At 40.1% G+C, this 24,628-nt stretch overlaps 1 protein-coding gene across 1 annotated transcript in view; it reads right to left on the reverse strand.

Moving 5' to 3' along the window:
- Positions 1 to 8,002, reverse strand: part of LOC122397946 (KN motif and ankyrin repeat domain-containing protein 3) — a 65,179-nt gene extending 57,177 nt beyond the window's left edge. Inside the window, exon 1 of the mRNA XM_043397446.1 lies at positions 7,785 to 8,002. The gene's annotated coding sequence lies outside the window, so the exon portion shown is untranslated. The remainder of the gene's footprint in view (positions 1 to 7,784) is intronic.
- Positions 8,003 to 24,628: the final 16,626 nt, after the last annotated feature.

The following is a 24,628-nucleotide window of genomic DNA, read 5'->3' on the forward strand; positions in this document are numbered from 1 at the left end:
TGTTTCAACAATCTTCATTCACGTAGAAATTGCAACGCGTGTACGCGATTCTCCGTTTCCCCGGTCGCAGGGATTTAAATGGCCGGATAGCCGCCGTTTGATACGTACGCGCAATGATTCACAGTACACGCGCCGAGATACCGTGCAACGATTGACCCGTCCTCATTTATTTATTCAGTCGCCCTTTTGTTACCGTCTTTTTGTGTCTGGTTTTTACAACCGGTGCATTACCATTCCGTCGACTTGAAAAACGCCGACGTCACCGTCCACGGACGTCTCCGTTGAAATAGGTTGGATTAGCATAGCGGCGGCTGGAACGCGCGCTAGATACTCTCCTTTGTTACAAGTCAACACAAAATGAGTATTACAAACGGTTACGTAACGGCTGCACATGTGCAACGATACTTCTCGACGCACATGCTCGAACCGGAATAAGAATTTTTCTCCCCGATCCTCTTCTTTCAATGCCTGATCCGAATCCGTAAACCGAGACGAACAACTTTTATTCTCGAACGAAACGCTAGATTTGCTCAATATTACATTTACAAGTTAATTCACGAATCTAAAATTCTACAGATTTCTAAAAACCTGAATTCTTATATCACGAATCCTGGTAACTAGTTAATGAGTATCCAGCTGATTAATATACACTTCAATTTTTTATATAAGACATCGATCACGAAACTAAATTTCCGTTCTACCAACCTCATCAACAGAAATTCTTACAAGAAAGAAGCATCACCTGACGAATGATTTGAATGTTAGATTTACAAGTTAATTCACGAATCTAAAATTTTTGTATTCTATAGATTTCTAAAAATCTGAATTCTTATATCACGAATCCTGGCACCTAGTCATTAAATTCGTTAATGAGTACCCAGCTGATTAATATACACTTCAATTTTTTATATAAGACATCGATCACGAAACTAAATTTCCGTTCTGCAACCTCATCAACAGAAATTCTTACAAGAAAGAAGCATCACCTGACGAATGATTTGAATGTTAGATTTACAAGTTAATTCACGAATCTAAAATTTTTGTATTCTATAGATTTCTAAAAATCTGAATTCTTATATCACGAATCCTGGCACCTAGTCATTAAATTCGTTAATGAGTACTCAGCTGATTAATATACACTTCAATTTTTTATATAAGAGATTGATCACGAAACTAAATTTCCGTTCTACAACCTCATCAACAGAAATTCTTACAAGAAAGAAGCATCACCTGACGAATGATTTGAATGTTAGATTTACAAGTTAATTCACGAATCTAAAATTTTTGTATTCTATAGATTTCTAAAAATCTGAATTCTTATATCACGAATCCTGGCACCTAGTCATTAAATTCGTTAATGAGTACCCAGCTGATTAATATACACTTCAATCTTTTATATAAGACATCGATCACGAAACTAAATTTCCGTTCTACCAACCTCATCAACAGAAATTCTTACAAGAAAGAAGCATCACCTGACGAATGATTTGAATGTTAGATTTACAAGTTAATTCACGAATCTAAAATTTTTGTATTCTATAGATTTCTAAAAATCTGAATTCTTATATCACGAATCCTGGCACCTAGTCATTAAATTCGTTAATGAGTACCCAGCTGATTAATATACACTTCAATCTTTTATATAAGACATCGATCACGAAACTAAATTTCCGTTCTGCAACCTCATCAACAGAAATTCTTACAAGAAAGAAGCATCACCTGACGAATGATTTGAATGTTTATGTAAGACACTTTCAAGAACTGAATTCCTGCGTAGCGAATCTTCCTGGTAGTTATTAAATCTTGCCCATACATCAAGACACAAATTTTTGTTCTGTAGATCTTGTCGAAGAAACCGAAGGAAACAAATGCATAATGTGATTCCTTACATAAAGCACTTTCAAGAACTGAATTCCAACATCTTCCTGGTACACGTTAAATATCGACACGGATGCAAAATTTAATTTTTTACACTCATGTTCTCGATTGCAACGAACGAAAGGAACTGACGGATAGTTTCACTAAATTCCTGCCCCGGCAAACTTCCCCGAATAAACATTAAACGTCTCTACAAAGAACCGAGGAACGAGCAACCGCGCTATCGAGATCGGAATTCCTGTTCTATGAATCTTATTGACACATTTAAACCGTTGTCTGGCTCGTGTTTTCGAAAACTGAATACCTGTCCCGTGTTTACACGCGGACAGAGCTGTTCGTGGCAACCTAATAATCCCATTCAGCACACCGGTCTAAATAATAGTGCCTCCGAGCAATGGAATTCCTATTATCCAACCTTCGCGCTCGCGCGCGTAAATGCACACGGAAACCTAGTTTAAATTCAGGGGAACTTCAGCGTGAAAACGAAGCACCGACTATCGCGAAATCTCGAAAGAAAACGCGTACTCTCGACAACTGACAGAGAAAGCACTCGACTTCTTCCCTCCCCCCCTCCAACGATTCTAATCTGCTTTTCCACCATGATCTATTAGACCCTCTTCTGTTCCCATGTGTCAAACATTGTAAACGATATTTTTAGGTGGGGGTAATTAAAGCAAACTTTGAGACGTAAACGGGGGAGGTTGTAAAGATGAGACTCTTGAGGTTTGTTGCTTTTAAGATGGATTATTTTAATTTCTGATAAGGGACTTTGCAAGGGTAGATTTCTAAATCTCTGTATTTATGTGCTCAATAATAATGGTGACTCGATACCAATTTTGTGAAACTTTGTTTCTAAGTTTTCCACTTTTCAGACCCCCCTATTTCTCAGAGTTAACTTCCATGAATATTAATTGGTTTCATTGTGCATTTATGCACGAGCAATTTAAGTTACATCGAGCTTGTTTTTTTTCGAGACACAGATTATAAATTGTTTCGTATTTTAACGCTTGCAATTTTCTGAATGGTCGAAACAGTCTATTTTTGAGCTCAGCGATGGCTCGGGGCCCGCTTCGTCCGTCAAAAGCGGATCTGGACGACGGAGAGCTTGTTAAGCGTGTACAGGGTTAATAACTCTCTTCGAGTACGAGTACACACGCGGTGCTCGACGGAATTACTTAGATAATCGTTCGGCGATTCGGATCTCCGGGAGCGTTAATTACGCGAACGCTCGGACGGCAGGAATGCCACCTGCTCCGGGGTATGAGCAAACGATGGTAAAGGAAAAAAAAATTGTATAAACCTCTGGTGTCACGAAGGCAACGTGTATCCTTATATGTATAGGAAGAAACGCCGCGGATCTTGATATATTGCTCGATGCTATCGGGGCACGACTCCCGGGGCACGATTTAAATACGGCGACTCTGTCATCGCGTTTAAAAGGATCTCGCGACGTGTCAATCCGTAGAAACGACCGTAATCCTCGAATAATCGCCATTTATCGCGGGCACAACAAAGAATAACGGAGCAACATACGACAAATACTCAAATTATTCCTTCATCGCGAATCAAACTTTAGCCTTCAACAATGATGCATCAAGTATCATTTTTACGAAATTTAAATAATATTTACTGTCAGTTGGTTATCGAGGGAATTTCTTTGGCGTTTCAATAATGGACGCGTGCAGAGTATGTTTTTTTCGCCATTTCTCGCAGGCTGGACAAAAATAAACGGAGCAACATACGACAAATACCCAAATTATTCCATCATCGCGAATCAAACTTTAACCTTCAATAATGATGCATCAAGTATCATTTTTACGAAATTTAAATAAAATTTACAGTCAGTTGGTTATCGAGGGAATTTCTTTAGCGTTTCAATAATGGACGCGTGCAGAGTATGTTTTTTTCGCCATTTATCGCGGGCTGGACAAAGAATAACGAAGCAACATACGACAAATACCAAAATTATTCCTTCATCGCGAATCAAACTTTAGCCTTCAACAATGATGCATCAAGTATCATTTTTACGAAATTTAAATAAAATTTACAGTCAGTTGGTTATCGAGGGAATTTCTTTAGCGTTTCAATAATGGACGCGTGCAGAGTATGTTTTTTCCGCCATTTATCGCGGGCTGAACAAAGAATAACGGAGCAACATACGACAAATACCCAAATTATTCCTTCATCGCGAATCAAACTTTAGCCTTCAACAATGATGCATCAAGTATCATTTTTACGAAATTTAAATAAAATTTACAGTCAGTTGGTTATCGAGGGAATTTCTTTGGCGTTTCAACAATGGACGCGTGCAGAGTATGTTTTTTTTCGCCATTTCTCGCAGGCTGGACAAAAATAAACGGAGCAACATACGACAAATACCCAAATTATTCCTTCATCACGAATCAAATTTTAGCCTTCAATAATGATGCATCAAGTATCATTTTTACGAAATTTAAATAAAATTTACAGTCAGTTGGTTATCGAGGGAATTTCTTTGGCGTTTCAACAATGGACGCGTGCAGAGTTTGTTTTTTTTGAAAAAAGGTTGCGAATGCAGCCATATCGAAGCGGTAGCGACAAAGGCAGCGTGCCTTATCGTTCGATTTCCACGTAACCGAAGTCCACTTGTTTTCACGAGCTCGAGTACGCATGCGTGAACGCGCGCGGAATGTAAGCGACGATCGAATCACTCGTAAACACGAAGAAATAGCGGAACGCGATATGCAAATCGCCGTGGCTGGCGTGGGCGTAGCTTGAGCAACGTGCAAAAAGCCCCTCGTTCGCGATAAAATATACGCCTCAAAGGCATCGGTGTCCCCGTTAATAATTGTTTAAACCCGTGGACGAGAGACGAATTCGTGCTGCGCCATCCGCGGATCGCAAATTGAAAATTCGTGTACCGCGCGATAACGAAGAATGTTTTTTAACGGACGGAATCTGTTTTGCACTTTTCGACGTGTCCCGCGTTGAAGTAGAACATAAAATATATATATTTAAATATGCAAAAGGCTTATCTCAACGATCGTCTAAAGGTTTTATAGTTTGCGATTGGATCGATTGAAAGATGGAAGTTTGCCTTCTGCAAAAAATTCGTGACATAAGATTATGGCCCCCTCGAGACCAAGAGTGGCCTGAAGCACTTATGTTTGTCACCGAAAGTAAATGGCTTATTCAGGTAGTCTGTCTCGAGTACCACATCCTGTATACGAGGCTAATATATCATGATATATCGAGGCTGCTATGTTCGAGCAGATAGTACTGTTTAATCAGGCAAAATACAAACAAATAAATTTCAACGCTCAATCTACCGATAACTCCAATGATTTTTTGTCTGCGTTAAAATAAGACAGTGTTCGTTGATTGGTGGAGCAGCTATTAATCGTTGCTGACGCCATATTGGAGAATAATTCACTCAGTAGGGACAAAGTTCGTCTCGCTAAGACGAATCTACCAGAACATTAAAACAATTATTTCTATTGTGATATACTACTAGTTATTTAACAAATTAATACATATATGTATCTCAAGATTCTTACTACTGTTTTTGTATCAAAATATCAGTCAAAATTGATGATTTTTCAAAGGATATCGGATTTATGATTTAAAGAAACGTATTTCTTAATTATCTCTTCTCAGAAATAAGTTTTCAAGGAGTCTGATGAATTTGAAAATTGGATCGATTTAATAGTGCACATAATAGGATACGATTGCTCTATTTCCGCGTAATATCGGCGCGTCAAAGTCCATCGTTATCGTACTTTTATCGTGGATTTGCAGCGCCTGCGACCCCAACTATCCAGCCAGGTTATTGACATCGCGTCGTGCGCCACGTGAATCGTAGCTGGTACAGCTTGCATGGAATAATTATTCTCAATAACCTATATATTGTCGCAATTTATACGTGGACGTTACGTTAATGAACGCATCGTCTACGTAACGACAATCGATGGTTAACGAGAGAACGCCCAATAACGAGGTAAACCCGATAACTTCTGGCAATTAAATCGATTGTGGGACCGATTGGCCCCGTTTCCGTGTCAAATTCGTTGCAAACGACCGATAAACCTTTAAGTACCGCGGATCAGGAGCTTCTTAAGCCCTTGATCGCGTTCAAATTCGATGGAACCGCAATTTTTAAAAGATAGAGTGAAGGGATTTCCTGCCACTCGAAACTGTTTCGCTTAAAATACAAATAAAAGGAAACCAACGTACCATTAACATGATGAAACACATCAATTTGTTATGAAACGATAAAAAAAGCTTAATTATCGAATATAGAGAAAGTAGAAAGCAAACAGTTACCATGTAAGGGTTAATTGCTGTATGTAGAACATGATCTACGCAACGTTGGTTACGTAGAATGGCTATATTTGCAGATGCACTGGGTAGAAAGGAAGGGTAATTCTTGTATTGTTTTTGTTAATTTTGTATAGACGGTGTGTGATTTTTGTTTTGATGCGCTGTCGTAGATACTTCGTGGCAACCTCCGTGTGACCCACGCTTTTCTGCCATTGTCCTTCGATAAAAATTTACATCGATCCAATGACAAGTCGAAGTAGAAAGTCACCTACGCGTAGACGAACTGAATTTCCAATTCCACGAGCGCGCCCGTGGCGACCAGTTGGGCACAATTAGTTCGACAATCCCACAATGGGACGTTCGGTATTGTGTCCAGCGATCTTTGTTCGTCGATGTACAATGCAAAGAAGCACCAATCTCGATTCAGATTTGTAAAAATAAAAATCTGGTCCCTTTACCGATTTGGTAAAAAAAAGTATGAAACAGCGATTGTACACGGAATCCACGCGAATCTGGAATTTTCATTCTCGAAAGAAGTCGAGGAAACTACGTCCAAGAGTAGCGAAGAGGAACGACAAGCCAAGAAAAGGTACACTAATAAACTTGAAAACGGGACGTCGTAAACGATGTTACGATCTATCTCAAAGAAACCCGGCGCAAGTAAATCGTCCATGAAACTTCGTCCCCGACTGTGACGCAAACAAAAGCCGCGCCAATAGATCCGAACAAGTGGAACACCAGTAAACGTAAAAACGTAACATCGTAAACGCTGTTAGAATCTAGTCCCGGGGAACACACGACGCCAATAAATCCGAGGGATCGAGCGAAACTCTTCGATCGCTTATGAAAGTGCTGCAATTTCTTTTTACTGTTGTCCTTTCTGTTACAGGAAAGCTGTTGCAAATTGCAGATAATTTGAAAGCTGGAAGAGAAATTTCAACACAGTTACAATTAATGAACAGTTCATTGATTTAGAATTTTGGGAAAATTGAGATGTTTATAACAGTGTTCATTTGTATCGTGTTAGTCTGTTGCAAAGAAGCACAAAGTAGGCAAATTGTAACAGAAACACTATTCCAATGAGAGCTATTAAAACCTGGATGGCTGCCAAACGAGAATAACAGAGGAAAGAGAAAAACGGAAGTATCGTAAACAATGTTAAAATGTGTTCCCAAATGCCTAGATTCGATCAAACTTTCGAAGAAATCCTGACTTGACAGTGTTGAATAACAAAGATTAATAAAGCTTCTCAAAGACGAAAGAGAGCAGTAAATAAGGAAATATCCCAAACAATGTTAAAATTGATCTCTAAAACTGCTGATGTAATTAAATTCCTGAGGAAATCCTGTTTTGACATCGTTTCGAATAAATGTGTCTCGACAGACACCGACAAACGAGATGTGGTAAACAGTGGTTGATTGGTCGCATACCGAGCGTATATCGATCTAGAATTTCCATTTCCACGGCAGTACCGGTTTTCGGTGGTACAATGTCACGATCCGTCTCACAGTGGGACAGCGCAGCGACCGGTTTTCGCGCGCGTCGATCGGCGAATGGAACCCGAACCCGAACCGAAGCCGGGTCGGAAGAAAGGAAAACGAACTCACCGGAGTGGTCAATCGTCGGCATCCTTGGCCGGTGTCAACGTCGTCATCGTGGATCGTCGATCCGTACCGGCACCCGTTGATCACCGTAAACCCGTGCTGGGACGAGCTGGACAAAATATCGATCCTTTTCGCGCACGATCGCCGCGGAGATCGGGACAAATCCACGCGCTGGTCCCCGCGCAGACTCGAAGAGGTGACTGGGAGATTCTGAGGACCGACGGTTCTGGTTCACGACTGGTTCTTCTCCTTCTCCTTCGGCCTCTGGCCCCTTCCATGCTGGCTGCAAACACCGTGGAAAAAGAGACGAATGTAGCTTACGAGCGTGCGACGGAGCGAGCAGGGGAAACACGGTCGTTCGAAATAGAAGAAGAGGAGAGTCGAGGATGCTGGAGAGATCCAACGACGCCAGGGAACGACAGGTTGCTCCTTGTAAAGAACCATTCCGTGGGACGGGGTGAAACCGTGGGGCCCCACACGGGTGAAAAGAAGTCGATCGGGTAAGGGTCAGGGACGCATTCGCGAGTTTCGGACTCGCCAGATGGCCGGGACACGATCCCGCCGGGTTTTCGTTGCAGGCACGGACCTGGGGATATTCTCGAATTCATTTTTCATCGAAATCACGGCAAAAGATTCGCTGAAAAATGAATCTCTTAACGACTCTCGGACCAAATCTGTGAAACTTGGCACTGGATCGACATTTTATTTTCAGGATGATACTTAATTTACAATTTCTTGTAGTATTTATTTTTGTAGAAAGTTCATCACTCAACACATCATTTTTTTAGCTCCTGAGTGAAGAGTCCCATCATCCACATATGACTAACGTAACGACCAACGTGTTAATCAATTTGACAAATTGTTTTCCTCAATATATACAGTATACTGTAACATACAATTTTTTTAATTTCCAGAAGTGTTAAAATATTCTCTCGAGTCGACCCTTTGTTACTTGGTGCACACAAAAATGGGAGCAAATATTTCCTGAGTAACGTGTAAAGAATTTAATGTTGAAAGATACGTGTATATGTTACACCTCTGATTAACTTCAGCAATATCGTTGATAGATTCTTGCACAATCATATTTAATGTATCCGGAGTACACGGAATATTTATCGTGATTCAATCTGTTTAATTGCAGCTTCCATATTTGCAGTTTCCATCATAATATTGGGTAACGTTCGAATATTGCTTTCAAGAAATTCGATGCGTTGTACTGTTACAGCGGACGGAGTAAATTTCCTGTATATTCGTACTGTTCGAAAGTTTGAAATCCTTCCTCCGCGCGTGATATTAATTACCTTTTGTAATCTACGTTTCTCTTGAAATAAATTTCCTATTATGTTAAACGAAATGTGCCCGCACGAGCGTACTTTTGCACCTATGTGTCTTCCAATTCCCAACAATAAAATTGATTCAACGCTCGTAATACGTCGTTATTTATTCACCATGTATTAAAATGGAGCAAAATTGTTTCCTGGCACACGAATAATCTTCCACGTTTCTCGGTCGAGCGTAAAGGGAACGCGAATACCGATTCGTAATCGTGTCAATATTAACTATGGCGAGATATGACGACCACAAAGTGCGAGTGTATTAAGGAGGAACTACTTTTTGAGAAGAGTCTGAAGGTTGAGCGATTACTGCACGATTAGCACGCCCGACGCGTTTCCATTTCGCCTTATGTAACTGCTTATAAACGAGATATGAGATCACACTCGATTAATTGCCATCATGCTTTCACGCCGATCGTTTTACGATGATTACTATGCCTCGTGTACGGATTTGTAGGTACACGAGTCTCTGTCTCGATATAGTGTCGGGACTGATCGAACCAACGATTGATGATTACTACTGAAACGTGCGATTCTCGATCGCTCGAAACGATTCGCGATCGAATTAATCATTACACGTCTGAGGTGGATAAAACTCCAACAACAGCTTCTCTATCACTCTACGATCAAAAATAAAATAATTCGCGAACGATTAATTTGATCGTCAATCCTCACGAGTGATAATTTAATAAAATTGATACTTTTGATTTACATTCGCTAAAAGAGATATAGTCACTTGCCTAGACTCTTCAGTTCTCGAGTATGGAGCTGCTCGAAAAGCATAAATGTTTCCCTTTCGACGGTGGATTTAAGACTGAAGCTCGAGGCCAATATGGCCGCCATCGAAAGACCAGTTTCCGTGGCAAATTCGACCGCGTTCGCGTTCCTTTGAACCCATGCCGAAGCAGGAAGAACGTGACGACGGAGAATCGTCTCGCAGCTACGTCTCGAACGAGAACCGCGGCCATTCGGGTTCGCAAATCTTCGACCGTGAATAGGACCCGTTTAGGGCCCCGGCCACCTGGAGCCGTTAAGAAGGGGATTATTCCTAGCCAGGTAAAAGATCCGGGACCGATTGACCCGAGGGGGCTCGTGCCCTGGGATAGAAACAGACACGAATACGCGGAACGACTCGGTTTTATTCCACGACGCGCGCTTCGACGAAAAGTTACCTCTATTTTTCTTTTTTTTTGTCGTTTCTTTTTTTTCATTAAACTCGACAAGGGACGGCCGGGAACATTATGCGCGGCGTAACTTAATCCTCGACCGGTAGGGTGAGGTCAAAACGACCCGGAGTCGTTCCAGGCGTCGTAACTGGTTGTTGCTTGGCGTCTACCTGAGACTTTGCGTACTCTATCTTTAGGCTGTTGAACTTTGGAAGACGTACGGGAATGCTGGAATTCGCGATAAATAATGTAGCGAACGTGCGGCCGCTCGTTCGAGCGATCGATGATGTGGCGGTCACCGGTGACCGGCGCTTGGAGCTGGTAAAACGTCTCGAAATCATTTATAACGAAAGAATTGATTTTTGGAATAGATACGTCTTCTAATTAATGCGTTCCATGTTGCGTGTACCACTAATGGTGCACGTTGGACTATCCACACAAGCTGTGTGTACCACCGGTGGCTCACGCTGAAATTTCTACATTAAACGATACTTTTCTCATTGAGAGATGGAGAGATAAATCTTGTAAGTTTATTGAGCCCCGTAGCGTGCACCGTTTATGGTACACAAGGCGTCAAAGTGACATTTACAAGGGGAAGCCACGTGTCCCCCTAGTTTTTCGGCGAAATTTTTTTTGTGACCTTCCTGGGGCTACCCGTAACGAGCCCACGAAGCGGTTAATCGCGGTTCGTTCCCGTTTTGAAATAAAAAAAATGTCAAAGTCGTTAGCCGAGGTCGGGGGGAACGCGTCAACTCGGATAATCGACGTTCTAGCGTGCGCGTAGATTCGAAAATAAAATTCGTTCGGTGGCAATGAACCCGGACGGTGGCTAGGATCGGGCAAAGTCTCTCGATTGGGTCCAGCTGGTGCACTCACGGCAGTCAACAAATAGATTTCGCGGGTACCACCTCCGGGGGCTTACTTGACGATGCGTTACACGTCGGATGACTCAAGCCTCTTCCACTTGAACCCGCAGATACACCGGTCACTCTTCTATTTTAATAATTGCACCGAGAGACCGCGCACCTCTAATTTTACCTCGTCGCCCGCGCTCGCTCCGTCCCCGTCTTCGTTAATCCACGCTTTGTTACGCACCAGGGGATTCCGCGGGGGCCAAACGCGACCGAGAAATAGAAGACAGACGAGTTTCAGCCCAATTTACACCCCTCGATTCATCCACGGCGATACCAAACGCGGTAATCAATAAATCAGTTGCCAAACAGACTAACACAAATCAGTGGATATCGTTGTAAATTAATTACACTGGATAAAATTAAGTTTAAACCTACCTTTGCAATCTTTTTTCTGAAAAATCGTCGAATTCAAACATCCCCCAACACATCCCAACCAGCATCAACAAATTATTTCTCCCAGCGCCAGCAAGCAAGGAGCACTTTTCTTCGGGAGGCGTGCTAAAAATAAAAATACCAAGAGTCAGTAATATTTTGAAAATTCTCGGATATTTGCCAGAGGAATCGGAGCTCTATACAATGCGCGATTCAAAGAAGTTTCGATTAGACGCGTTTCAAGTACGGTGCAGTTAAGAATCGAGTCTGTATTTGTTCTTTGCGGATGATCGAGATTTGATCTTTACGATTGCAGCTACGGGGGTAACTTCTTTTTTCGATCAGTTTCCTTACGTTCGTAGATCGCGGGGATGGCCGTAGACACCGCGGCGGCGAGATAACGATCGTTCCCGATCGGATCGATCGCGTCCACGCTCGCTTCTCGTGTTCCTCTCTAGCCCGATAGCCGATGGAAAACATCTGGAATTCCCAGTGGGTGGACCAGTTCTCCGTCCCCGAAGATACGACCGCGCTGTCCTTTCACGTTACGCGCGAAACTCGCTCGCTCGCCGTAGATCCGCGTCTCGTGTTCGCAGCAGCGCGACACGAGTTCGACGTGAACAGGATATTGAACAAAAAATGTATTTAAAAACCTCGAAAGCATAGAAAATTCGCTAAACCAAACGGAACAAAAAATTTCAATCGACGCAGGCGAGTAAAACAAAAATATTGTCAGAATCGGTGGCTATTTTGGTATGGATCCAACTGAACAGTGTATCGATGGATCTTAGAAACTGGAACGATCTGTAGCTTTATTTTAAAAATTTATACAGAAACGCCCCAAATTTGGGGTCATTTTTTGATGACTCGAAGAAGAGTTACCAGTTTCTAAAATTATATCGTATGTGAGTAGAAATTAATTGCGGTGCCATCGAAGGCTAGGAAACACGACTAGGAGAGGCTCAAATGGTTTCAAGGCATCCGATAGTGATCGAAAAATGTCCCCGCAAGGTTGTTGCGAAGATTCTTCCAAGTTGATTGTTTCTTTGTATGCTTAGGTGGATCTTTTTCTTCTAGTTTTATTAGTCTTAGATTGCCCTATATTAAACTTATCTTATTTATTCGACGTTATTTCAGTGATAACGTTTTGTTGAATTTGTTTTGATCTCGACTGCACGATTGTAAAAGCATCAGAGCCTTCTTAGCCATTTCGCCTCGCCTTCGATGGCAGTGGAATTAATTTCGATGTTTGACAATAAACAAAACAACGTCGACGACGCAAGGATCAAAAGAAGATAAAATTAATTACAGTATTTACAAAACTGAACAAAAAATTCCTCGATATAGGAAAAAATCAATTTTCTCGGAGTCAATGGCGATTATCGATCACGTAGATGCATTTAAAAAGCCAATCTCCATAGAGATTCAATATAGGGAAGCGAAATTAAAAGACTGAACTTTTAAAATAACCTCGGATCGTTCTTTTCTCGAGGTTATAATGATCCAAAGATTATAACAAAGTTTCCAATGGAGCGTTAACGACGTTAGGACCAAGAATAGACGTCCTCCTATCGATTAATCGCCATCGACGCGAATCAAATCGACGACAAGCAGAGGCAAGTGACTTTTGGCTCGTTTCCGTGTAACGAACTATAAATCACGACGATTGAACATCGATCGACAAGTAAACGCGTCGCTCTTGTGATTTAGATTTCTTTTATTTCCGAAGCTTTTATGCACATATAACGATCAACGGTGTAACAATACTGTCGCTGCTCGATCGCAACCAAAACACTCTCTATCATTTTTTACCCTTTCACAACGCGTTCTCCATTCTATTTTCTTTCTTTCTTTTTTTCAACTTTCACTCTCCTCCTCTGTTTTCCTCAACGAACAACACTCGTTTCCCTCGATTCCTTCGTTACAATTCTCGAACCTCGCAGAACCGATAACTCCGTCGTTACGCAATACACCGGTTGCTCGTTACACGTAATTTTGTAATCGAGTAACGAGTCCCGCAATGAAATCGTCGCAGAGGCCTGCCTGACCGCCGGGTCAAGAAGAACGCTCGTAATACTGCTTGGCTCGCCCTCGAATGAAACGTCAGTACCGCAGAAAGTCGATTATCGAAACGTAAAACTATTCAGAATTTTCTAATCTGAATCAATCTTAAGGATTTCGATTCTCCAAATAAAATATTCACCAATATTATTATCAGGAATAAATCACTGATCCAATTTGTAGTCAAAACGATTTCGTGACTGTTGAGAATCATGATTTTTTTATTACGACTTTTTATTAATCGTAATCTTTTGCCCAAGTCACGAAGCCCTTTTACGATCGTCGAATCGCTGCTATTTCTAATAATCGACGTTCCACCGTGGTTATACGAAATACAGCGGAGATACTTGCGCAACAACGCTCATAAGACGCTTATACGAAATATATTGTCGAACGTTTCAAGCGGCGTGGGCGTGGGATGGTTCCCTTGACGCCAGGAACGGCGGCGTTCCTTCGCGAAATAGTTTCCTTCTTTTTCCAGACGCAAAATTATGAAAATTCACGAGGTCGGTTTTATAGCTTCAGCGATAGCGTTATTCTCGAAGAACAAACTTTAGGATAGCATCGAAGATTTTCGAGAAAAGTTTTTTTAGAGAAAAGTCGTTCCCTAGGAACGAAGAACGTTCCTTTTAATCTAAGAATGTCTCCTTTTTTTCCGTAGAAGAGTCAGATTACGTATAGACTGGCGAGAAAAAGTTCGGGGTTCGATAATTTCGCGTAACAGTCGATCATGATAGTTGGATGAATTATTAAAATGACTGCAGCTGGTTGCATTTTAGGAACTAAGTTTAGTACCGAACTTTCGACGTCTCGTGAGGAAAACACACTTCTACAAATACATTAGTGTGTTATGATAGTGTTAAAAAAAGGGATATACAAGGGAAAAATTTTGGTGGGAGATTCTAGAGGCCAAAATAAGACGAAAATCAAGAATACCAATTTGTTGATGGAGGCTTCGTTAAAAAGTTATTAACATTTAAAATTCCCCCAGTTCTGAATTTTTTTCTCGAAAATGCGCAAGATTTCGGGGGTATGTGTAATGACCAAAAATGATTGTAATTGAACCACGTAACCGAAAATAATTTTTCCAAAACGATTTGAAATTTTTTTTTTTCGTCAAAAAATATCACACCTTCTCGAATTTTTTTCTCAAAAATGCGCAAGATTTCGTGGGTATGTGTAATGACCAAAAATGATCGTAATTGACCCCCGTAACCGAAAATAATTTTTTTAGAACGATTTGAAATTTTTTTTTTCGTCGAAACTTTAGGCACCTTCTCGAATTTTTTTCTAGAAAATGCGTAGGATTTCGGAGGTATATGTAATGACTAAAAATGATTGTAATTGACCCTCGTAACCGAAAATAATTTTTCCAAAACGATTTGAAATTTTTTTCCCCGACGAAAAATTTCACACCTTCTAGAATTTTTTTCTCGAAAATGCGCAAGATTTCGGGGGTATGTGTATTCACCAAAAATGATTGTAATTGTCCCCCGAAATCAAAAATAATTTTTCCAGAACGATTTGAAAGTTTTGAATTTAATTGTTAATAACTTTTTAACGAAGTCTCCATCAACGAATTGGTATTCTTGATTTTCGTCTTATTTTGGCCTCTAGAATCTCTAGAATCGAAAGAGAACAGTAATAGGCGTCGAAGGGAAGTAAATAAATTTTTAATTCAAAGTCGAAACGTCGAACGATCGGTAAAGAAAGGAAGCTCGTTCAATTAATTTGCGATAAATCGTTTCCTTTGGCTTATAAAAATTGCATTTCTCGTTTTACGCTAGGTGGAGTCTTAGACTCAATTAAATTTCGTACAACTAGAGATTACCGTTAATACCATTATTACGAACAGCGAACCTAATTTTCTATAAAGGAACAAAGACCACGATAAAAAAGCTCGATTCAGGGGGATCAGAAACGCTAGACCCCCGGGTTATATGAAATCGAACACGATTGAATCTCATATAAAATCGTAGTATTACAAATAGGAATATCAATCCCCCTACAGGAACAAATACTACACGTTTAACGTTACAGCAAACGAGCAACTTTTTATCAATATTTAGATTAAATTTATAAACTTCTGCCGCCCAGTCTATACGTCTCCAAATGTGTTTTAACATTAACGCAGAAATCCTAGAAGTGTTGAAAATCCCCGCGAAACTCGAATATCCCGGAATGAACGATGAAAATGCGCGCGATCGACGGATTGCTCGAGACCGTGTTGATCTATAAAAATCTATAATGTTTCACGACATGCAGCAAGCATCGATACGCTCGTAAAATTGTACAGGAGATCCGATAAGGTTATACGAAGGAAGCCTCTACGAGAAACATGGAAAAACACCTTTACGCCGTACAAACCTCGTCCGAAATGGGCTTCTACTCTGAATTATTTATTGCAGAGAGGTGTCGTTTAGATACAAACATGCTAAATACCTGAGAGAAACGTGATCACGAGCGTGCTTGTGCACGCGTCGACCGATTACGTTAAGATTACTTCAACCATTCTCGTTTTCTTTCTTTTTTTTTTTTACAAAGATACAACGCCAATCGTTCACGGTTGGCCAAACGAAGACGACGCTCTTACGAAACAAGAGCGGGTGCTATATCGTAGAAAAGTAAACGCTCGAGGGACATCGAGTAATACTCTAGCGAGAGGGACATCGAGAACACGAAGTCTCGAATCGATTCGAACATTATTACGAAACCAGAACGTTCGAGTATCTTGAAAAGAGTCGAAATGTTCGATGGGTTTGGTAATAAATAGTAACCCACCGATAGTAACTTTTATCTTTATTTTAAAGAGGGGGCTTAGATGTAAATTTTAGCTGGCATACAAGTCCACGTGTAGTCACGCGGTTAAAAAATTGCTTCTGAATTTCTGATGCGTACTTTCCAATATAGATGCTCCTACAAGTTATTAAATTTTTTACTTTTTATTTACATCGTGACGAAGCAAGCAATGGTTTCTAATAGCCCATTATTTATCGAATAATCTATATGAACTACCTATCTATATATTTTGATATTTTTCAAGCGTTCATAATAGTCGAAGCTTTTGAAAATTCTTCGAGAGAGATTTGTCTGGTTTCGAGTAATATCCGAAGCGACTCGACGCGTCTCGAGCCCGTCGCAATCTCTCCTTTATTCGCCCCTGAAGACCTGCAACGAACCGCACACTGTCGCAGAGGCGAATTCCCTTTCATGCTCGATAAAACTGTACATCTTACGCGATCTAAGGGCGCGTCCAGCCGACCAAAATATACTCCGATCGATCATCTACGATCACGATCGCGCGTGTAATTATTTTGCGATCTAGATCGCGTTACATTTTGCCCGGCCAGACGGTGAATCGGAGATGGACAAAATTTAATTCGAACGATATATCCAATCGATAAAACCAAAGTACAATATTTGTTCGACGGAGAAATGTTCAATTTCAGGATTAAAATTTATATTTTTATTTAACAAACACCGGGCGAACAGTCTGTTGTTTCACTCGTTCGAAATTAAAACGCGGACGCGAATTTCGCCCATCTCCGCGATGAACGTTCGACCGATCGGGTCGAAGAAGACGACAGTCGCTATAATATTCTGGTTTCGATGTGAGCTATTGTATCGGACATTATCGTCTATAAACGTCAGCGCGCGCCGTGCGTTCTACTTGATTAATAAAAAAATATGTATGAAATATCGCAGAATAGTACGTGTCGCGCGGTGTGCCTCTGAATTGAACGTGACACGCGACGATACCTTCCAACAAACGTGGGTTTTATTGGGCACGAAGACTCGGTCGCTCTGAAGAATTCAAAGTGGAAGTTGATCCTTACAGGTTCAGATTTTACCTACGATTTTCCTCTGTACGACTGTCTCAAAGAAAATTGGCCAATTCTGCAGTTCAGTGACTTTGCAATTTTATACAGGGTGTTTGGATACCTCTGGGAAACATTTTAATGGGGGATTTTAAAGACCAAAATAGGCTTCGTTAAAAAGTTATTAACGTTTAAAGTTCCACTAGTTCTGAATTTTTTTCTCGAAAATGCGCAAAATTTCGGGGGTATATGTAATGACCAAAAATGATTGTAATTAACCCCTGCAACCAAAAATAATTTTTTCAGAATGATTTGAAATTTTTTTTTTCGTCGAAAATTTAGGCACCTACTCCAATTTTTTTCTCGAAAATGAGTAGGATTTCGGGGGTAGGTGTATTCACAAAAAATGATTGTAATTAACCCCTGCAACCGGATATAATTTTTTCAGAACGATTTGAAAAAATTTTTTTGCCGGAAAATTTAGGCATCTACTCGAATTTTTTTCTTCAAACTGAGTAGGATTTCGGGGGTAGGTCTATTCACCAAAAATGATTGTAATCGACCCCCGCAACCGAAAATAATTTTTCCAAAACGATTTGAAATTTTTTTTTCCGTTGAAAAGTTTCACACCTTCTCGAATTTTTTTCTCGAAAATGCGCAAAATTTCGGAAGTATGTGTAATGACCAAAAATGATTGTAATTGACCCCCGCAACCGAAAATAATTTTTCCAAAACAATTTGAAATTTTTTTTTCCTTCGAAAAGTTTCACACTTTCTCGAATTTTTTTCTCGAAAATGCGCAAAATTTCGGGGGTATGTGTAATGACCAAAAATGATTGTAATTGACCCCCGCAACTAAAAATAATTTTTCCAAAACGATTTGAAATGTTTGAATTTAATTGTTATTAACTTTTTAACGAAGCCTAATTCGAGAAATTGATATCCTTGATTTTCGTCTTATTTTGGCCTCTAGAATCTCCCATTAAAATTTTATTATAGTTGATGGTCTTGAAATAAAATAAAAGCTCGTCACAATATGTTATTTAGAAATAAATATTTCTTTAGACAATTTCCTTGTGGAAAAATTCAGTAACAGAGATATTTAAATACTCTGTTAAAAAATCTATTATAGTCGATGTCTAAACAGGTTTAAAGCTGCCTTGGATGAACAGCGGATTGCCTATTGCCAGGGGCGCTCGATTAAAAGGAAAGCATCGAGGATAAAATAATGAATAATCACAATTAGAAGAAGGCCCTAATAAAAATGTAAACACTTATCTCTCAAGCTTTTGTTTTATCTTGAGTCTATCAACTATCTTTAAGCTTTTCTAGCTCCACTGATTAATTTCTTATTGCAGCAATGAAATGAAACATTAAATAAGACTAGAGCCAAATAATCAAATTTGAGAAAAATCACTGAATTGCAGACTAATCGTAGATTAAGGCTAATCGTAGATACAGTGGGTGGCCAAATTAGAAATATACTTAAAAATTGATAAAATAAGCATTCTCAAAATTACCTCACCGAAAAAGAATATGAAGTCTTCTCAGACAAGAAAATTTCAGATCTAGAAGCAATATAAAATTATAAATTAACGTTAAACAATATATTTAGAGTATTCTAAGAATTCTTGTAAAAAAGGTTTAATTTCCGTTTTGACTGAAATAAATTTCTAGAGAAAAGGGTGTATCAAATTGACAAGAATGTCTTTCTGGCTCGTGTAACTGGTAATGTAACACTCGTGTAAGTAATAATTTGACCACCCACAGTAATTCTTTCGTCTTTCTCCGATCCCTGTCACGAGCGAGTAGTAGGAGGAGGAAGTGCACGTCGAGGAACGTGTACGTCCGATTTCAAAAGGCGGCCGACACACTATTTTAAGTATACTTTCTAATTTTACATTCTAACAGATTCCCTCTCTTCTTCTCCTAGAAGGAAAAGGCGCTTACGGCGGATAATTGGTTTCAAAATAACCCCGTCAAAGTTGCCGCGCTGCGCGTGGAAAAAAGCCCCGCGTTACAACCGCCATTGTTCGAGCGGAGGTAACGCGTTAACGCTCGCTCGTAAATAACAAAATCATCCCCCGTTACCACTTTTCTTTATCCAGATTTTACGAGCAGCGAAAGTTCCAACAAAAATTCCTTTAATTTCAGGCGAAACAACTTGTTTCTATATTTTCGCGCGAGATTCTTTTCACGAAAATGAGTCGACGAATTGCTATTTGTGCTCCAATGAAAATTGATATTTGTCATTGGACTGTTATCAGTGTATCGGTGAGGTTCTTCCGACAATCGTGGGAAAACTATCGAAAGGGACTGCAGTTCGATAATTCCTTTCCCTCCTCGGAGAATGATATGTGACAATACATGTAACGTACATACGTGAATTTGTACCAACATTACATCCCTTTCAAGCTCCCGTGGCCTCTCCATTTAATACTGCTCAAGGCTTTCGAATTCACGCTTGTCCAAGCGTGAGCTTCACCAGTGTTGTAACAGAGTCAATGCCAAATTTATTGGTCACTCAAGGTCGTTCCCCTCCACGAACCACGCAAAAATGATTTCTACAATACACATCTAAGTAAAGAAATGCATTTTTCTAAAAGAAAATCATTCTCAAGTTCGAAAGCCCCGAACAGTATCAATTCACAATATCACTAATAACGTCATCTATCGAATTTTGTCAAAAATGGGCAAAATTCTTATCCAGATAAAAAATAAACCACTCTCCCTCTACTGTTCATTAAACGAAATCTAGAATTTATATCCCAAATCCAAAATCAATAAAAAATCACTTCTATGATCGTTGAATCGAACGATTGTTGCGAATAAATCGTTAAATAGCGTTTTTATTCGAACACAATTTTACCCATCTGATATTCTGTCCACGAGAATCGTCGACGCGCAGAGGCGCGATAAGAAACGGGTGAAAGGTTAGAACGGACTTGAAAGAAACAAAAAATCAACTTACAAATAAATATAAAACGTATATTTAAATTAAATGCCACAAAGTATCATGTCTTGCGCCATGAATGAAGTCATAGCTTATCCAGTTTCTTTCCCCCGCGTGAAATTACAGTGCCTGGGACCCGACGCGGTGTTGAATTCGTTCGAGCGTCCTTCGATCCGCGAACCGGAAACTGAACGACGCGAATCGGATCGATCCATCGCGATGCTTCGACCGGAAGGGGGGCGAAACGAATCCGTCGCGAAGGTCGATTCGACTCGCGACCGTGCAATTTTCCATTTCTCTATTATTTTTTTGATATTTTTTTTACTTTTTTTTTAAGCGTACTCAGTCTTATGCGATCCACGAAAGTGTCCTTTGCACCGCAGTCCCACGCGGGCTCGTTAACTATACAACGGAAAAACGAAAACGGAATCGAATTTTAAACCCTTAACCCTCGGGCAGGGAACTCTCGATTAGTCCTCGAACATTCCACGTGGAATAAAAGAACTTAACAATTTTTTAATATTAAACGATCCCTTCGCTATCGAATATTTATTCGGAACGATATAGCAATACGTTTATACACGAATCGAACTATATTCGCGTTGTATGGAACCTCGATCAACGAATTAATTATACTCCACATAAGTTTAAATATATAATTTGCTCGACCATCATTTGCCTAATTATGAATCGAAAGCGAGCTGACGATCTATTGTTTATTTATTCAAAACGTTTTCGTCCATACGTTTCGGTCGTTTCCAGCGGAACGAAATATCCGCAATTATTAAATATGAAATCGAATATCGCTGTTAATAAACGTGCACGTTTTTCCAGTACTCGTCGGTCGAATTAAATAACATTCTCTATACGTTTCCCCTCATTCCACGGTAACTATTTGATTTCGTTTTTAATAATTGCAGATATTTTGTTTCGTCAAGGATCCATGAAAATATGGAAAAATATATCGAACGAATATTCCATAATAGAGGGATCGAGAATCTTGGACTTAAAAATCATTAAATTTAATTTAAAAACCGACCGGATAATTAATTTTTTATTCCCTAATTCAGAATAAACGTCACTTTTGCCTAATCTATATAACGCAAGAGATCAAGAGAAATTAATCCTAGCAGGAATTGTAACACTGTAAGCAGATTCGCGCTTAATTGTAGCACGTTTCTCTGACATTTAATTCTCTCTAGAATTTGCTCTTAATTCGGTCTTAATAGACCCGCCAATTAAGGGTTAAGAGTTTCCAGACGGTTCCGTCGACCGGAAGGGAGGATCGTCGAACGATCGATCGAAGAACGGGCGCATCTTCGATAGAAAAGAAAAACGAATACGAAAAATAAAAGGGTGTCGGGCGCTCGGAATCGAGGGGGTAGGAAAGGAAGGATTGCGCGTCGCGGATTTAGTGATTCGTCGAATAGAAATCGTTCTATCGATACGTCGATGAATGTTATCGTACGAGTGTCCCGCGTAAAGACGCGCGGTCGATGAAATTATTGCTGTGCATTCCGCTTAATCGTTGACTATTATTGCTTTACGAGTCGAAGAAGGAAAAGAAAATGATAGTTTCCCTTTCTCAACCGGCCAAAACGCCTCGTACGAATTTCAGGGACGATCGTGGCCCCAACGTCGATATTTTCCCCCGATTCGAAATGAAACGTTCTCCCCTGCGTTTCGATATCGTTATCGTTCGTCGTACGGATATTCTCTCGAACGCGTCGAAAGTCGCAAAACAACGCATCGATCGATTGAACACTCTGGCTCGCGATACGTACAACCAAAAAGTACACACGCAGCGTTCTCGCGAACGGGGCACTTGTTATGTACAGAAGATACCATTACTTTATATTACAGACAGTATTCCCGAAATACGACATAAGCGCACCAGACCATCCGCGATTTCGCTAAACCTCCCCTCGTTCAATTTCAATATATTTATGTATATATATAATATATACCTATATAGATTTCATCGATACCATAGGTACGTGGGTAATTGCTTACGCGATTTATGTACAAATTATCACGGTTTCAGGTAGCCGAGAAGATCAGTAACGCCGGAAACGCTCCGTTCGCGTCGATCCGTAAAGTGGATCCCGATCGTTCGATCATTGCTGTGTGTGTGTGTGTGTTTTTTTTATCGAAACGACGCGACGAACGATCGATTGGAGACTTTGGTCAGTTCCTATGTAGTTAACTGACGTATCCTTAAGGCGGTAATTTATGGCTAGAATCGTAAGGCGAAGTAGTCGTTTATGCGGTCGATGAAAGCGAGTGTGTGTGTGTGTGTGTGTGTGTACAGTCGAGGACAGAGACGGGCAGAATTCTTATTCGAATGAAACTTTAATCGCGAGTTATTAATAAAATACAAAACCACTATTTGGTCTTCAATGTGAAGACATCGATAGGTGACTATGTACCAGTAATTGACACTCTAGGGAACAAATCTTACGAACAAAGATTTTATCTAATAAGTCCATCCCATTTGTCAGAAATTAAAATTATTCGAAGGTTGACTGGCCTTTGTTTTTAGAGGTACGTAAATAATTTATACTAGGCACGACAAGGGCTGGGGAGCCAAAACAAACGAAAGAGAAAAATTAATTTATACCTAACTCCAAATGAATTTTTTCGGTTCCATAATACAATAGTATCGTCTTTAAAATCATCAAATCTCGAATCTCAACTAATCGGAATCCTTACTAGACTAAACGAATATTAAAAAAATTATAGATGGCTGGAAATTTATTAATAAATAAAATAGATCGATTTCGGGACGGACGTTCTTTCCAACTATATACAATTCGTTAAAATTAAAATTAGTAGTTATGCTCGATCTTGAAAATAAAATCATATCGATTCAGGGAATTCCTTCTCAGGTAATGGCTAAAATTGAACGATCACTAAAATAGGAGAAAAATAAACTCGATCAAAATGATTTCAAACGCAAGATCAAAATTAACGAAGCAAAAATTTACATCTAAAGTAGAGCTGCCTTCCCCGAATAGTAACAATTTAATTTTCAAGACTCTCAATCGATAACCTTTCCTAAATAGTTAAAATTAATATCATTCGGATAAAAGCTTGCCCCGTCTCCGGTTCGTTGCTCCACCGATCGTTCGTCGACGCTCGATTCGCGAACCGATCGCTCGGGGGATGCCGGACCGACGCGTCGCGGCGTTCTCGCCTCGAAATAGCATTTGACAATGTTTCTAGCGTACTATTACTTATACCGCGCGGGAATAAAACGAAAACCGAACGCCCCCCTCCGAGCCTCCTCGTTTCCCTCGCTTCTCGGAACTAATTTACGATTTTTTTTTCTTTCTCTTCCCCTAAACTTTTTTCCCCATTTGTTTATCCTAATCGTTCGTATATTTCCATCCCTCTTCGTCGTCGTTCGTCGGCTCCCGCGCCCATCGATATGAAACGAAACAATTTTACGAATCGGCACTTACGCGAGAAGCGGAACTCATCGATATACTCTGAACGCTACAAACACGAATAAATGTACAGCGAATTTGTTCACCTACGCGCCCGGGGATCGAAAGATTTTCGCGGCCAAACTAAGCTCTAGTCGTGCCACCGTTACTTATTTTTTTTTTTTTACCATTTTCTATGTACATGTGCTTTTTCCCCCTCGTTTCGCGAATCTTTTTTTGGCCGCCTACGTTTCTCGCTAACGCACGTTTTAGAATTATCTTTGCTAATCACTAATTAATTAAATATCACAATCTATGATAAGAAGTCCATGTGTATGTATACTACATATATATATATATATATATATATAGAGATATATGCCACTTGTCGCGCCACGCTGGAAAAAACAGATGGCGCGCGACGCAAATTAGAACCGACACAGTTACAAAAATAAATAATCGTCTCGGGTGTGTGTGTGTGTACGAGTGTGATAGCTACTACGTATCGGGACAATTAGGGCTCATTAATGTCGTACGAGTCTCAGCAAACGAGTCCCCGTAAATTTAAAAATTCACCTATGGGTGCTTGGGACGCCATTGTCGGCCAACACGGAACACAATTTTTCATCCTATACGAATATCGTCAAACTAAAGCGATGTTATACAAGTCCTCTATAGTTCGATTACTCTCGATTTGCAATGACACGATATTTTATTTAAACCTAAAAAGATGGTGGAAAAATTGGGGTGTTTTTATTTTAAGGAGCTTCCATTTTTGTTCTAGATTGTATAGTCACTTTT

Source organism: Colletes gigas, unplaced genomic scaffold (genome assembly GCF_013123115.1).
Source record: "Colletes gigas isolate AHSC1104 unplaced genomic scaffold, ASM1312311v1 Colletes_gigas_Sc00010, whole genome shotgun sequence".
Classification (NCBI taxonomy): domain Eukaryota; kingdom Metazoa; phylum Arthropoda; class Insecta; order Hymenoptera; family Colletidae; genus Colletes; species Colletes gigas.